This window comes from Mytilus galloprovincialis, chromosome 5 (assembly GCF_965363235.1).
Source record: "Mytilus galloprovincialis chromosome 5, xbMytGall1.hap1.1, whole genome shotgun sequence".
Lineage (NCBI taxonomy): Eukaryota > Metazoa > Mollusca > Bivalvia > Mytilida > Mytilidae > Mytilus > Mytilus galloprovincialis.
The window spans coordinates 74,850,938-74,866,618 of record NC_134842.1 but is presented as its reverse complement, the minus strand read 5'-3'; positions in this window follow the sequence as shown (position 1 = coordinate 74,866,618).

The following is a 15,681-nucleotide window of genomic DNA, read 5'->3' as shown; positions in this document are numbered from 1 at the left end:
GGTTCAATATTGGCAAAAATAATGGGAAGAAACTTTCATACAAATATACATAAGATTTTGTTCAAAATATTTCTTTACAGTATGAAAAGTATGACACAATATATATAATGTATAAAACTGTTTTTTTATCTAAACTTGTCGTTGTATTGAGACTAGGCAAATCTTACATCTTTGTGGCATTGAAAGTCATTTTCGCAAATAATTTATTTTTTTTTAATTGCAGACTCGTTATTATTCTTTCTATAACTATTTCCGTGAATCTCGAATTAAGGGTTCAACGAAAAAAAAAGTTTTCTATTGTCTAAAAGTCTAACACCACGAAATCAGGTATACGAAAAGTCTCATCTCAATTCTCGAAAACTAGTAAAAAAGGTCATAAATGAATCTACTTTTTTTTTGTTAAAGGAAGATATATTTGGGTTTTTTTTCAGGATAGTATTAAAAACGTCACACACCTTATTCATTTGACCTTATTTCGGAGACTGTTTCAGCGAACTAGAATGTAGTTGGTGTGAATATACCGACATCTTACAACAAATAGCTACGCCATGTTGTAGGCTTAAAGAGGAATGTACATTTGGTAAAACAAAATCTCAATACAGAAATACGTGTGGTATGTATAAAACCAATATGTACTTGAAATGAGTAACATGAGTGCAAGTTATGGGGAGCAATGTATGCATCTTATAACGGGTTTCCAGCGTGTTGGTTTGCATTCGTTTTTCCTTGTTTCTAGTTTTGTATGTAGTGTTTTGCTTAATAATTTTCGTCCGTTGCTTTTGGTTTTTGGTTTGCCCTGACGATGTCAGTTTCTTAACGATATATAAATTTCAACGCGCTCTAGAATGATTAGATATCGGAAGATGTTGCATGAGTGCCAATGACACAACTCTCCATCTGAATGATATTTATAAAAGTAAACCATTATGTTGTTTCTATTTTATCATGAACTGTTTCTCTATAATCCTTAGTAATCGGTTCATTTTCATATTTGTTTGTGCATTTGACACTTTGGAACAGTAAATAGGGAGATGTCGTATACTTACCAATGACAACTATTCACCGGAAATAAAATGATGTGTTTTTCATTTTTATAGTTGAACAGAACCACGAAATCAGTTATCCACGAAAATGCAAGTTTTCTACAATCCATGAAAATGTATATAATCAACAGTATATGTGCAATGAACAAACCGTGTACCACATATAAAATTAAACAATTTAAACAAATGATGAATATATAAAAAAAAAAATATGATAATCAACACAAAACGACCTTACCCTGAATTACAGATCTCTGACTTTAGAAAATCATATACAGTATAAACGAGCATCCGACCCTTATAACTGTAAAGATCACCTGCGACTCATCACATTGAAAATTTCAGCTTGCTTCGTAGCGATTTGTTATTTGATTTGTTAACTCTAATTCGTTTATTTATAAGGGACAAAATGTAGTTATATTATTTCACAACTTATTATATTCGTGCTATCTTTTCAATTTTCAAAAGTCGCGAAAACAAATCGAGCATGAATATCAATTAGGTAACAGAGCATAACAATCATTCTTTTTTAGTGGCGGCATCACCAACCACAACTGACAAGACGTAAGATGAAATTAATGCAGGTCAAATTGGCGGATTAATAGGTGGATCAATCGCATTTAGTATCCTTCTCACTCTCATAATGATTTGTGGAATTAAGTTTTTCAGGACTAGAAATCGGAAAATGCTAATCCGTATATAGAGGCTATTCCAGATTGTGAACTTAGACAATCCAGAGAAAAGGAGGAATGTAGTAGTACGGATTCACCACCACCGCCATACCAGATTCAACCGGCAATTAATCATAATTTTTATGTTGACTCATCTCCTGGACAAAAAGTTTGATATCCAAATAATCATAAAATATTTTTTAATAACATCCGTCTCCCGCTAGTTTCCACGTTATACAAACCCATATATTGAACACTATGTATATCCTTTGTTTCTGAATTAATTTTGTATAGTTTAAATCTCCTCATTATATATTTATATACATACACATATTATCATGTTTCCCTTTTTTAACCTATCTGAATAAATATACTAAAAAATAGGATAAGTATTGCATGCTTTTTACATTGAAGTTTTTAAAATAATTTGGTACACGTCACATCTAGAACAGATAATACATAGACCATCTTTTTATCTATAAAGAATTTACATAATGTGTTTTCTGCTTATTTTTTTATAGTAAATATATCCTAATTTAATATTTTAATGTATATGTTTGTATCATGTTTACATTCCTCTAATGAATGCACGTTTGTAAATTAAAAAAATCCGGAAAATGTTTATTAATATTAATTGCTTTTAACATTCGGTTTTGTATACACAATTTCAGTTTGGTGTTTGCCGAATGTTAGCTGACATGTAATAGTCCATTTTCATATTATACACTCCACAATTATTCAACAGGTTATCTACTCTGTGTTTCTGTGTTATATCAATTACCAGCAGTCAAAAACAGTAAAAATCAAAGATGTGTTCGGTGCAAGTTTGGGGCAAAAACTTTTTAGATGATAAAGTCATGTATAGAAAGCATTTGAATAGTTAGCTTTCCCTCAAAATGGTACCGATTTAAATCTTTAATGTATTCATTCACGATGATCTTGCTTGATCGAGTACCATAATGTTCTACAACAGTGAAGGTAATCTGTCGAAAAAAAAGTAATCTTGAGTCGAAAGTTGGTAATGTGAATCATGGCCTATTAAATTGCCGTTACATTCAGAACAGTATCAATACTTAAAATTTCATAGTAGATCACGCTCTTGATGAGTATGCATGTAACAGTGATGATGTAAAATCCCTTAAATAACAAACGATTTTGAAAAAAAAAGCTTCACTGATTATGTTTATCCTTTAAATTAGAAATTTGTATACACTCACTACACACATTATATGAGGTTTTGTCAAATCCCTTATTCCTTGTTCTCAAAATTCCAATAGGGAACATACTTTATATAATTGTATCAATAAACCATTTTTTAAGACGTTTCTGCCATTGGCCTTCTTCAGTTCCTTATTTCTCCGCTTTACTACATGGCTGACATTACATTGTTCAATCATTTAAAAGATGTTATAAAATCCCTTATTATTAAACCCTTAATAGCATAACTACGAAGACGGTTTTACCCATTTAAAAAAATCATTGGGAGGTTGATAATAACATTTTTCATATTACGTTTATAATACCACGAACAAAATGAATATGTACAGAAAGACGTCTCAATTTCCTTGATTAATTTGGAAAATATCTGTTTTTCATAATTGCTGCATTTCTTTTTTCTTACAATGTGCTCTTGGATGACACAGTTTAAATAACCTATCAAATGAAAAATGGAAAGCAGCATGTCTTATGGAATTGGTACTATATTTTCGAACGATACAAACGATGCAAACTGGCAGTATGGGCATGATCCTTATAACTTATATTATGTTAAGTAACAAGACGATAACCTATGTTTTTCCTATTAACACGTGCCATCATATTTCCTTTTCAGATCAGCAACATGAATAGGAATAAAAACGACAATGTATCCAATGAACACTAGCTCTCAAAAATATAAGTCTGACTGCGTATACAATATGCTTGGTTTTCGAATAATTATGAATCATTGATCGTTTTTGTATTATTGTAAGAACAACTTGTTTTTGCTGTTGACTTGTTAAGGGCTAACAAAACCATTCGTTCATCTTCAGTGGTAAACGTCATAATCAGTAATGATAGTGGGATCCATTTTTAGCTCTATACAAAGTGTTCTCTGCACTGTTCAACGAGCAATAAATCAAGGTTTTATCCACCATTGTCTACATTTATAAGAACATACCTGTACCGAGTCAGGAAAGAGGGGCGAAAGATACTAGAGGTAGATTAATGATGTATAAGATAGAAACAGCTGAAGAGGTATTTGACTTCAACATAAGCCCAAAATTATAAGTAAATAAGTATAAGGTTAACTTTGCTTCAGGGAGATGAAATCTTGGTTTCCTCAAAAACATAATTGAAATTTCGGAAGGTGTGTTGTAAATCATACCAGTAACAAAACTGAACATATGATACCTTTTTGGACTAATAGGTCACTTGCAGATGTATCGACCGAATGCTTAAAAAAATAAAAGATAATTTTTCCGACTTTTTTTATTGGAACGTAATAATGTAACATACATAATAAATTTTCATTATCAAATTACATTACATAAGTATCTATTGAAATTACAAGTCCCCCTATTTCAACCGCCCGACTTAAATATAAAAGACTTATAAGACCCCAGAACCAAGGGCTTTTTATTCATGAATGACACAGCATTATATATATTTTAGAGAACTAACATTATTTTCTATTTTGCGGTGCTTGTTAAATGATACAATTAAGAAAAGACACCATAGGTTTTCCTTGCAATCTTTGTGTTCATCAGTATATGTTAAAATGGGCCCCCAAGGAATTCCCTGGTTTTATAATCTCAATAACAGTTACATTTGTTATAAAAAAGAAACACTAATGGTTCAAAGACTTAACTACACGTTTTCTTATTACTTTTTCAAATAAATGATTTAAATAAAACCCATGTATTGTTTGTTTAAAATGAGAATGAATCAATCAAGAACACAGTTAAAAAGTGTGTAAAAAAGACAGTACCATAAAAAAATATATATATACCGTACACATGCCGTATAGCGGGTTATTTTTTGCAACGTGTAAGTTTTCGCTTATTTTCGTAAATAGAACAAATTCGGCAAACTATTTTCCGCCAATTTAAAGGTATACATTTTTTTTAATAGTTCTTTAATTTGAATAAGTTGTCCTATAGCCGTAGTGCAAAGTTAATTGTGTCTTAAACATGTTGTTAAAAGTGGTTTATTAATGGAAGAGGAACGAAAGATACAAGTGGGACAGTCAAACTCATAAACTCATAAATCGAAAATAAAATGACAACGCCTGGCAAAAAATGAAACAGACAAACAGGCAAACAAAAAAAACATGACACAACAAGGAAAAATAATAAATAAGCAGCATGCACCCACCATAAAATAGGGTGGATGTCAGGTCCTCCGGAAATGAAAGCAGATCCTGCTTCACATGTATCTCCCGTCGTGTTGCTTATGTGATAACAAATCTGGTAATTAGTCTTATTCGGTAGGTCACATTAATGAAATTTTGTATTTACGCCAGACGTCCATTTCGTATTAAAAAGACTCAACAGTTATGCTCGAATCGTAGAGAATTAAACAAGGCAAACAACATGTATTATTATGTATGTGTAAGTATAGCAGTCTTGGGGAACGATTAAGGGTAGTGTGTACAATTTTTTTTTTTTAAATTCTGTGAATTTCTATTTTTAGTTTGGAGGAAACAACAATACATGGATATTTGTATGTAAAACCATGTGTTTATAGTTAAATGAACAGAAAAGTTGTATTGTTAAACTATTTGTTTGAAAAAAGAAGATACATACTATTTGTATAATTAACTATTAAATGTATTTAAATGTCAACAACCAACCTTTGTGTAACATTTTTGACAAGTCAATCAAATTTACTTGACCAATCGTAATACGTTTAATCAAAATAAGCGCAGATGACTTTAAATGATATCAGTTAGTTTGATTTTGATGCTTTCATTTAACGTGTGTTCATTAGATTGATATAACCTGTTCGACTGTAAATGGAATTATGTAGACAGAAGTAATGTGCAGTTAATTGTTAAGAAGTGGTGAGTAAACCCGTTTTTTATGATGCTTTATGTAGAATAAATCGGTAAGTGATATGTTTTCAGGTGATATTAATTACGTAAACTGTCTTTTTTCACAATATCGTGTATTTACCACACATACTGCAAGTAAACTGATATGTGTTGATAGAATATATCATTTGGTAAACTATGGAAAACAATGAAATGTTAATGTGATTTTGTTCTTTTATGTAACAATGTGGTTTTAAATATATTGATTAAATATTCCAATTAAGCGATTTCACAGTCATAAGAGGTCATTAATATAAAGCAACTGTTAGTTAATTTCATTTTCAACTTATTTCATATACATTTTGTGTAATTTCAAAACAGTTTTAAGAGCAACAGCAATAAAAACATTTATTCTTAAACCAGTTGTTGGCCTAATACGAATTATGTTCTCCACGAATATTTTATGATGGTATGATATGATACTAAACTCGCTACCGGATGGATTGTACTTTATCTTTATATGACGAGGACACAATTTTCCAATCAGTTTAATTGAGGTTCTGGGGCTGGTATGTCAGAATCTGTTAAAGGTTCTTTGTTTATTTATATATCATTGTCCCTTTGCTGAGTTTCTTTTGGTACTTAGTCTAATATTGGACTCAGACTTCTATTGAAATGGGTTTACTGTGAGTATTGCTATGTGTTTCTGTATTCTGAATTTAATAAAGGTATACATGGTATAGGGGGTTGAAATTTCACAAAGCATGATGAATCCCTGGCCTTTGTCAGTCTTGTGTTTTATTTTTTTTATCTAAATTCATTGAAATGTTTAGTGTGATGTCCTATTTATGAACTAGTACACAATTTATTTTAGAAGCCAGCTGATGATCACCTCTGGGTAATGGATTTTCTCGCTGCGTTGACAACCAATTGGTGGCCTTCTGTTGTTTCATGCTTGGGTTGACATGTCTTTGAAATATTCCCCATTCCTTTTCTTAATTTTAGAAATAATGACAAACGTGAGGATGTCAATTTTCTAATTTGCAACTTCATTTTTCTCAGCGGTAGCATACCTCCATAATTTGCCCAATCGTATGGCATTTACATATCTCAGTTAGCATGACACGCTCATGTTGATTTACAATATGGCAACTTCACACACAAGGGTGTGAAACGTACTAGAAACTGCTCTGAAAGAGGTAAGATGAAGAATTACTGAAATCTTTACTACGTGTGACGGTCATTTACATTCCCTTGATTACTTGTGGAGCGAATGAATTTACCTAATGAAAACAACTATAACAATTTGGGTACTAAGTAATATCACATCACATAATATTTCGGTAAGAATAAAAAGGTTAAGATCGAATTATGTTCTGTAACTGAATATTTCCCAACCAATATACTAAAGATAGCACATGTTTTAAGTTATAACTATATAACTATAACCTATACCTCCAGCCGATGTAGAAAAGTAAACGCATAACAATACGCACATTAAAATAAAGTTCAAAAGAAGTCCGAGTCCGATGTCTAAAGATGTAACAAAATAACATAAAAAAAATGACAATAATACATAAATAACAACAGACTACTAGGGGTTTACTGACATGCCAGCTCCAGACCTCATTAAACTGATTGAAAGATTATGTCTTCATCATATGAATATCAGGAATAATCCCTCCCGTTAGGGGTTTAATATCATACTTTCATAAAATATATGAGAAGTACATAACACGTGTCATGCCAACTGTTTTTTAAATATATGAATTTCATATCATACGTAGCATTGCAACAATCTAAATGCAAATAATTTTTACTCTTTCCAACTGCTTTGATTGTTCTGTCATGCACCCATATCTCTTTTGCAATGGCATGTGTTTTTCCCCTATTTAGATTTTCGTTACTTGTCTTTGGTTGTAAGGGATGTGCCTATGGTTCATCTCTCCGTGAAAGTCACACATTGTCATTTTCATAGCGTCAATTTTAACCGTAAATTTTTGTGTTATAAAATTACTAAAATTAAGTTCTAAGAAATGCACCAAATATGATAGTTACACATGTACTTCACAATCCCTGGAAGAGAAAAATAGGTTAATATTTAAATGTATGATTCTTTTCTTTTAAATCATAACCAAATATATATATATTATTTTTTAATAGGTATTTCGAGAGAAAAATAATATACCCAAGAAAATATTATTTTTTCGATTTGCCTGGTTTTCTTATAGTTTAAGTTTGTAATCCGGATTTGATTTCTCTCAATCGATGTATGGCGTTTGAACAGCGGTTTACTTCTGTGTGTTTTTTTTTGATACACAATAGGTAAATTTATGTTAGGATTTGTCATCTAAAATACCTATTTAAACATTGTTCTGTACCTTACACTTTAATATCACGGTATCAATTATAAAACAAACCGTAGTTAATTAAAGAGATATATAACTATAGATTTGAAGATACGATTTAAATTATTCATTTACCTGACCATAGTTTTTCTTATTCACATGTATAAGTCATTGATTATTACACTAAGATAATCATATCATATATTATGCTTTTTAAAACTAATTGTATTAATTAGTTCGATAATTGTCATTCCTTTTGATTTAAATACGTCCTAGATAATCTAAGCTTGAACGTACATGGCGAAAAGATGTATTACACTTTATTCGCCTCTACAGAATTTTAGAAACATTGCTTAACACTCATCTTATGGACACCGTGTAATATTTATGCCACAGTCAGTTCGCATGTTTATTGTTAATACATATTTTGTAATAAAGTACCATTCATTTATTGTTTCTGTGCAAATTCAGTGTTGGTCATGATGACGTTTTCAGAATAATCATTTTGTATGAAAACATAATTATAAATTATAGGTGTTTCGTGTTAAACCTTTTGGTAGTTAAACTGACATTATCGTTGTTTTAATATCATCTACAGTTTTGATTAATATTTTTGTTAAAATTGTGAGACCTTCACCAGGAGTGTTGGCAAATATAATGTATAAAAAGGACCAGGATTAAAACTGTATACGCCAGACATGTGTTTTGTCTACATAAAATCATGATCAGTAATGATCGAAGCAAACAAGTTAAAACAGTCAAATAAAGAAAGATGCTGCAAAATTACAGACCCTTTCAGACCCAAGACATGGACCAATAAATACCGTACAGGCAATATAAATGACTTTGGAAACGTTATTTTCTTTCAACTTAGAGGAATAATTCTGTATCGCACGCAACCCTTTGAGACCATTCACAAGTTATGATATACTTTTTTGTTATAGCGTGTGACCGAATAAACATAAACCATAATATATTGAACACGATGCTATCGGGGCAACCTTTACTACGGGCTTTAAGTAAATAATTATTGATATCTATCGTGCATATCAAAGCGATCTAGTTAACAAAAGATGTAACAGACCGATACTTTTTTTTCATTGTTTTGATTTAATGTGATTTTAAAGTTCTTATGTTTCTCATACATCTGTTAAAGGTTAATTAAACTCATAAATTAGTATAAGGTGGAAGATTATTTTTGGCTATTAAAGAACTATGGTCTTTTGTCAAAAAGTATGACTACATATTAAACAATTTTATATTAAAGTACAATGGTCCTTTTGTAAAAATTGATAACTGGATATGCAATTATTCTATATTAAAGAACTATGGTCTTAATTCAAAATGATGACTGGATATTTAATAATGTAATATCATTCGTATTTAAAATCTTTATGTTTTATCATTGCGTTCAACACATGATTTTCTGAATTAGCTGGTTTACTTTTTATATAGACGGATTTGAAAATGACATACATAGCAGTGCTTAAAAGGGTATTAAATTTAATAGATATAGTATTTAATTTTTCTTATAATTAAAAAAAAACGGTTTATATCCCTATACAAAAGAGAAATATGCTTGTTTTCGAAATTAATATCATTCATAAAAGAGATCTCCGCTTTTTGACAATCGATGAGTATCCATACAAATTATATGTGTTAAAACGAAAAAGGGAAACAATAACAAAATTCATCTGAACAAAATCAGCAAACATCTTTCTATTAAATTCACATCAAATTATTAGCTACTTATTTAATGTTGTCTTTTTCTGAGGTTCGGGACAGATATACTAAAAACTATACATGTGTCGGCTCGACACGAAAGGCCCCCTCGAAAAAAATAGTCGGCCATTTGTAAGCATTTTTGTTTCGGAAAAAATCGAAAAAGCAGAAACAAATAAACTAATGTATAAACTCGATCAGTGACACAGTAACACGTCATAGCAGACTAGCAGACATACAATCAGCTAAATCTGTAGAGAAGTTTTGAAAAAATGTCGACTTAACTGCTATTTTAATAAAAAAAAAATTACGTAAGTTTGGCAAAACAGTGGAATGGAATCAAGCGTTAACCGCATCTGTAACACATTATAGAAGACTCAGATACTTACTTTCAATATGGAAATAGTCGATTAGAAATAAATGAAATTACAGAATGACAGAATAACGGAATGAATAAATAGTGCGATGAAGGAATGGCGGGATAACACATGATGTAATGACGTTCTGACGAAAGGATAGCCAATAGTAACATTTTTTGTAATGGCAAATTTTTGGCGGGGTCATAACAAACGGTTTAGTTGATAAAGGTAACAGTAGGATACTGCTGTTCGAAAGTCATAAAGCTATTGAGAAAAAAAATCTGTGTTACAATCTAAAAAAGATAATCGTTGTATCACACATTCTTCACTTGTTTGTTTAATGTAGACTCATGTTTAATATGTGAAATGGAAAACAAGTTCAGTATAATGTAGGTATACATAGATCACGTACCAGCTTTCGTGATTCTTAACGCACGTGGATCTAGTAAACATATGCCAAGTAAAAATTACCAAATGAATCACTAACGTTGTCATCATTTTGATCTTTATCGATAACAAAAGTAAATATAAAAATGATAGATAATTCTAATTATAGACGCGGAATGACCATTGTATTTTACAAGATGGTACTCCTGTTAAGGCCAGAAAGCCCATTTAAATTTTAGCCAACACAATACAAAAATTACTAATACCATTAACCATAATATTATACAATTTTACAATAAATATTTTATAAAAAGAAATGCTAGTTAAACTGGGAAATGTTGCGGAATCCAAACGTAATATGAGTATGTCCAATGAACTATTGCAGGTTCATTTGATGTACAAACTGTAAAAAAAAATAGTGATAATACTGCTTTAGAAGTGCACTTTTTAGAGATAAAGATGTTTTTATTTTTAAAATAATAACCGGTTTATACACCGATAAGGTATGTTTATTTATGTAGAGCACCAACTTTAGCAATCAATTATGTGCCTTCATAAAACAAATGAAATTTACAGTTAAGTACCAGATGATAAAACACAAAACAAAAAATAAAAGGGACAATCTTAAACAAGACAATCGATCCAGGGGTATATACATTTAATATTTAATATATATATATTCCTTTGCACTAGATCTTTAGAATGCATATCTCTTTAATGATTTCCGATGTTGGAGGTATGGTACGTGCAATTATAACAACGAAGAAACATACATTTATTGATACTAATTGATTCTTTTTAGGCAAACCAGCGCCAAACAATAGTTATAGATCATTAGCAAGACAATAGTACTTAATTTTGAGTTCCTTCCCACGGAAAGATTATAGTCAAGGTTTATAAATTCTATACAATTTGTTTAATTTTTAAATGCATACATATCATTATAAACATCGAAAAATGTCTTCTGTTCAATGATTTGTAAGGTTATAACCATGTCATTGAACTAACCACAAACGAATGATATCGTATAGTACCTTTAAACCGATTACATCTCGGCTTTTGTTAATCTTGTCATGGAAATAAATACAGACGGTTGTATTCGGTTATGTATAACAAAATACTCAGCTGTGGATTGTTTTTGTACTTCACAAATTATATGATATACTCATGTTAGATATATAAGATAAAAATAACATTCAAATGAAGCAAACAACAGACTAATAGAAATAAAAGGTGTAAATATCGACTGTCACGTCCTGATATGTTGTTTCTGTCAAGTTTCCTAATAACCAATAGTTTACCAAAGACTTGAAAATTTCAGAAGATTGCTACTAACAGTAGAAGGTATAATTCACATCTAGATGTTTTAAGACAAAGACGAGGAATTTAGCATTTATATTGAATACCTCATTTTTTTCTGTAAACCAAACCATGAATAAAGGCAGCAATAGTTTGCTTCTGTTCATAAATTATATATATAGCTGGAGAGAAAACAAATCCGGATTACGAACTAACACGTAACTCATCGACTTAAAGAGGAAAAAAACGGGACAACAAAATACTGAGCAACAAAAGCAAACGCCAACATACATAGATATGAACTTCTTCATACCAACTGCCATTGCGTCTCCAAATAAGCAATTGCTTGCTAAATTAATGGATTTTTAGACCAACACTAGAAAATCAGGACATCATACGAAAACCGGTGAAATTTGGTTATAAGCTTAGAATTTAAACAAAACAACTATGCTTTATACGCCACGCAAGATATAAGCGAATGATAATAATCACAAAAATGTAGGCTTGCATGCAGACTTCGACAAAACCACGACATTACATATTCGCAAGCGTTCAAGTGTTCCACCATCCACGAAAATTGTTACCCACGAAAAAAAAATCCAATACTCAATATGTGTGGTTCATTCATTTCAGTGCAATTAAAAGTAAAAATACTTGATAAACAAACTTACCTATGTTTAACATTTGAATGACTGTAATTGTATAAATTTAATTTGCTGTTGATGCATCAATTAATATCAAAACATTCTTGAATTTTTTTTTAAATATAATTTTTCAATGTTATAGTATTTATCTTCTAAAAAGTACTCATGCACATGCAATCCAAAAGTTGGCGACATTTGTTATATTTTTTTTATATAAAATCAAAATACGTGAATAATATTGGTTTGAGAATATTTGTTACTGTGTTCTTCAGAGTATGGCTTCAAACGAACCCCAAAACTTGTTAGAATGGCAGCTGCAATGTGTTTTAAAAAGAGCAAGTCTTCTTCAGTATTACGAGAGCTTCATCAAGCATGGTGAGTATATTAAATATAACTAGAACACACCCGCGAAATCGCGGGCATTCAGAGCGTAGTTTAAAGTATGTAAAGTGTTGTTGGAAGAATTTTGTAAAATATTGAATGACTGGAGAATTTCAGCAAAAGTATCATAAGTCATATAGGTTATTTGGGACAGGAAAATGCTTTTTTTTTTTTTATCCCTCCTCCTTTATTTCCAAAATTGCCAATTTTTGGTTTTCTATCAATTTCAATATGAACATAGTTTTCATTTAGTATGTTATGAACATTTAAGTAAGGAGCCTGTAATTCAGTGGTTGTCGTTTGTTTATGTGTTACATATTTGTTTTTCGTTCACTTTTTGAACATAAATAAGGCCGCTAGTTTTCTGGTTTGAATTGTTTTACATTGTCAGTTCGGGGCCTTTTGAAGCTGAGTATGCGGTATGGGCTTTGCTCGTTGTTGAAGGTCGTACGGTGACCTGTAGTTGTTAATTTCTGTGTCATATTGGTCTCTTGTGGAGAGTTGTTCACTTTTTGTACATAAATAAGGCCGCTAGTTTTCTGGTTTGAATTGTCAGTTCGGGGCTTTTTGAAGCTGAGTATGCGGTATGGGCTTTGCTCGTTGTTGAAGGTCGTACGGTGACCTGTAGTTGTTAATTTCTGTGTCATATTGGTCTCTTGTGGAGAGTTGTCTCAACATGGCAATCATATCACATCTTCTTTTTTTTGTAATCAATGAATTTTGTAAAAGATTTAATGACTGGAGAATTTCAGAAAAGGTATCAAAAGTTCACATGAATATTTTTAGCGCTTATCTGTATTTTATGAACATTCATTACTATATAAATATAGTGTATTTACTTTAAATTCTAAGTTTACTAATCGATCCATGGTGGTCATTGATATCACTGAGTATACAGACCCTCGGTATTTAATAAACTGTGTGACCGCCGTGGATAGTAAACTTGAAAACGATAGCAGATAGAATTCTGAAAATACACTTTATTCTTTGTATATGTATGTTCAAAGTATACAGAAAAACGCAAACCGGAAGTCTAATCCGACTTCAAATTTTGTCCAATGACGGGACAATATCCGGATGCCTTTTTTCTCGTTTTTCTCCCAAAATAACTCAATCTGAATAATCATATGAATGGATGACAAATGCGACTATGCACTGTACCTATAGGACACAGAGGCGTGTTGATTAATTTATTGTGGAAAGGAGAGAAGCGACACCAAAAATGAGGTCTTCTCGTTTAATAGTATAGATAGATTTTTTTGTAATATTTTACTTTCAGTATGACATTAACATGATGTAATCATACAATTTCAATTCGTGAAAAGGAGGGGGCAATTGATAAAATTATAATGCTGTCCACAGTTGAAGACGCGTAACTAAGAAGGGACCCGCCATTTTGAAGTGACTGCATCAACCAATGTTAAATACCTACCATATTATCGAAAAAAAGTGACACCTACCTCGAAATCTCCGTTTTAATGTGAGTTTAACCGAATTTAAATCGTAGAGGTAACGTTATAACCTACAGTTTGTAAGTTTTAATGCGTATGACGTCACATTAAGCTACAATCCAAAATCATTTATGAACTTTGTTTATGCTCTATCATATTATCTTAATGTCATGCATTAGAATCGGAATAACAGTACTGTTCTTGAAGAGTTGCTACCGTAAAACTGTATTTGCGACTGCCAAATCGACAATAAGAACATATGTCATGTATGTTGGACGGTTTTGATAATCATGTTTTACTGAAAGAACAGTTTTCAATAAAAAAAAAAACTAGAAACGACAAAATGCAATTAAACAAATATCAACACAAACTCACATAACATGGTGGAGTAACCCATTGATGTATGAGGATTTGCCGGTCGATTCGAGCCACTAGACACGAGGCCATTGGTAACATCTGAGAAGGTGTTATTGTATCATTCATTAGTGGATTTGTAAAAGTACCTTATGTTACCGGCATTATCAAACTTTTCGAATTGTGTTCCCAAGAGCATTACCATATAAAGGTTATTTACCAAAATAAGGAGCTAGTGCAGTACAAGTTGTACCGTTTTGTTATTATAAAAATGTCACCATTTAAAGACTTATAAGAAATACGTGTATTTAACTTGCAGAATTACCGCATGCTAAATAGACCAAGGTCTATTAAACTTTGTTTTAGGTGAGTGTGATGTACTGCAGTTGTCTAAAGCGGAAGATGTGAAATTTTATGACGTAATGGAGAAGGTTGGAATGGCAAAGAAAACGATACATGTTCGTCACTTCAAAAGCACGCTTCTTCAATGGGCGAAAGATCCAGGTAAGCCATGTTTTTCCTCTCAATATTATGCATAAGTTATTTTTCTTGAAAATAAAAGCGGTGGGGCTTAATTGGTGAATAAAAATTGAGCAATTGGAAAGAAACAAAATATTCTGTTTTTTTTTACCTTTTATACTGATTTGTGTTTAAATTATCGTAATTGTTCGTTTGTTTTTTCCAATGTTTTATAAGGTATACATAATAAAACATACTTGGACTGGAATTAAGAGCAAACATATTTAAAACAATCCCCCTACTGCCAATAAATTGACTTGTCAAATATCTCATAGTATGATATACAACTGATTAAGAATAGAGGCACAATTGCTGCCAATAAGAGGCAGACTTCCACTTGCAGGCTACATCTCAGGATTTGAATTAAAAACCACAGTGTCAACTGTGACAAAGTGCTTTTTTTCTAATAAAAGTATATTCCTAAAACCTACAACTAGAACTCATTGTATTTTAAAACTTTGAAAAGTAACATGAAGATAACACTTTGAATT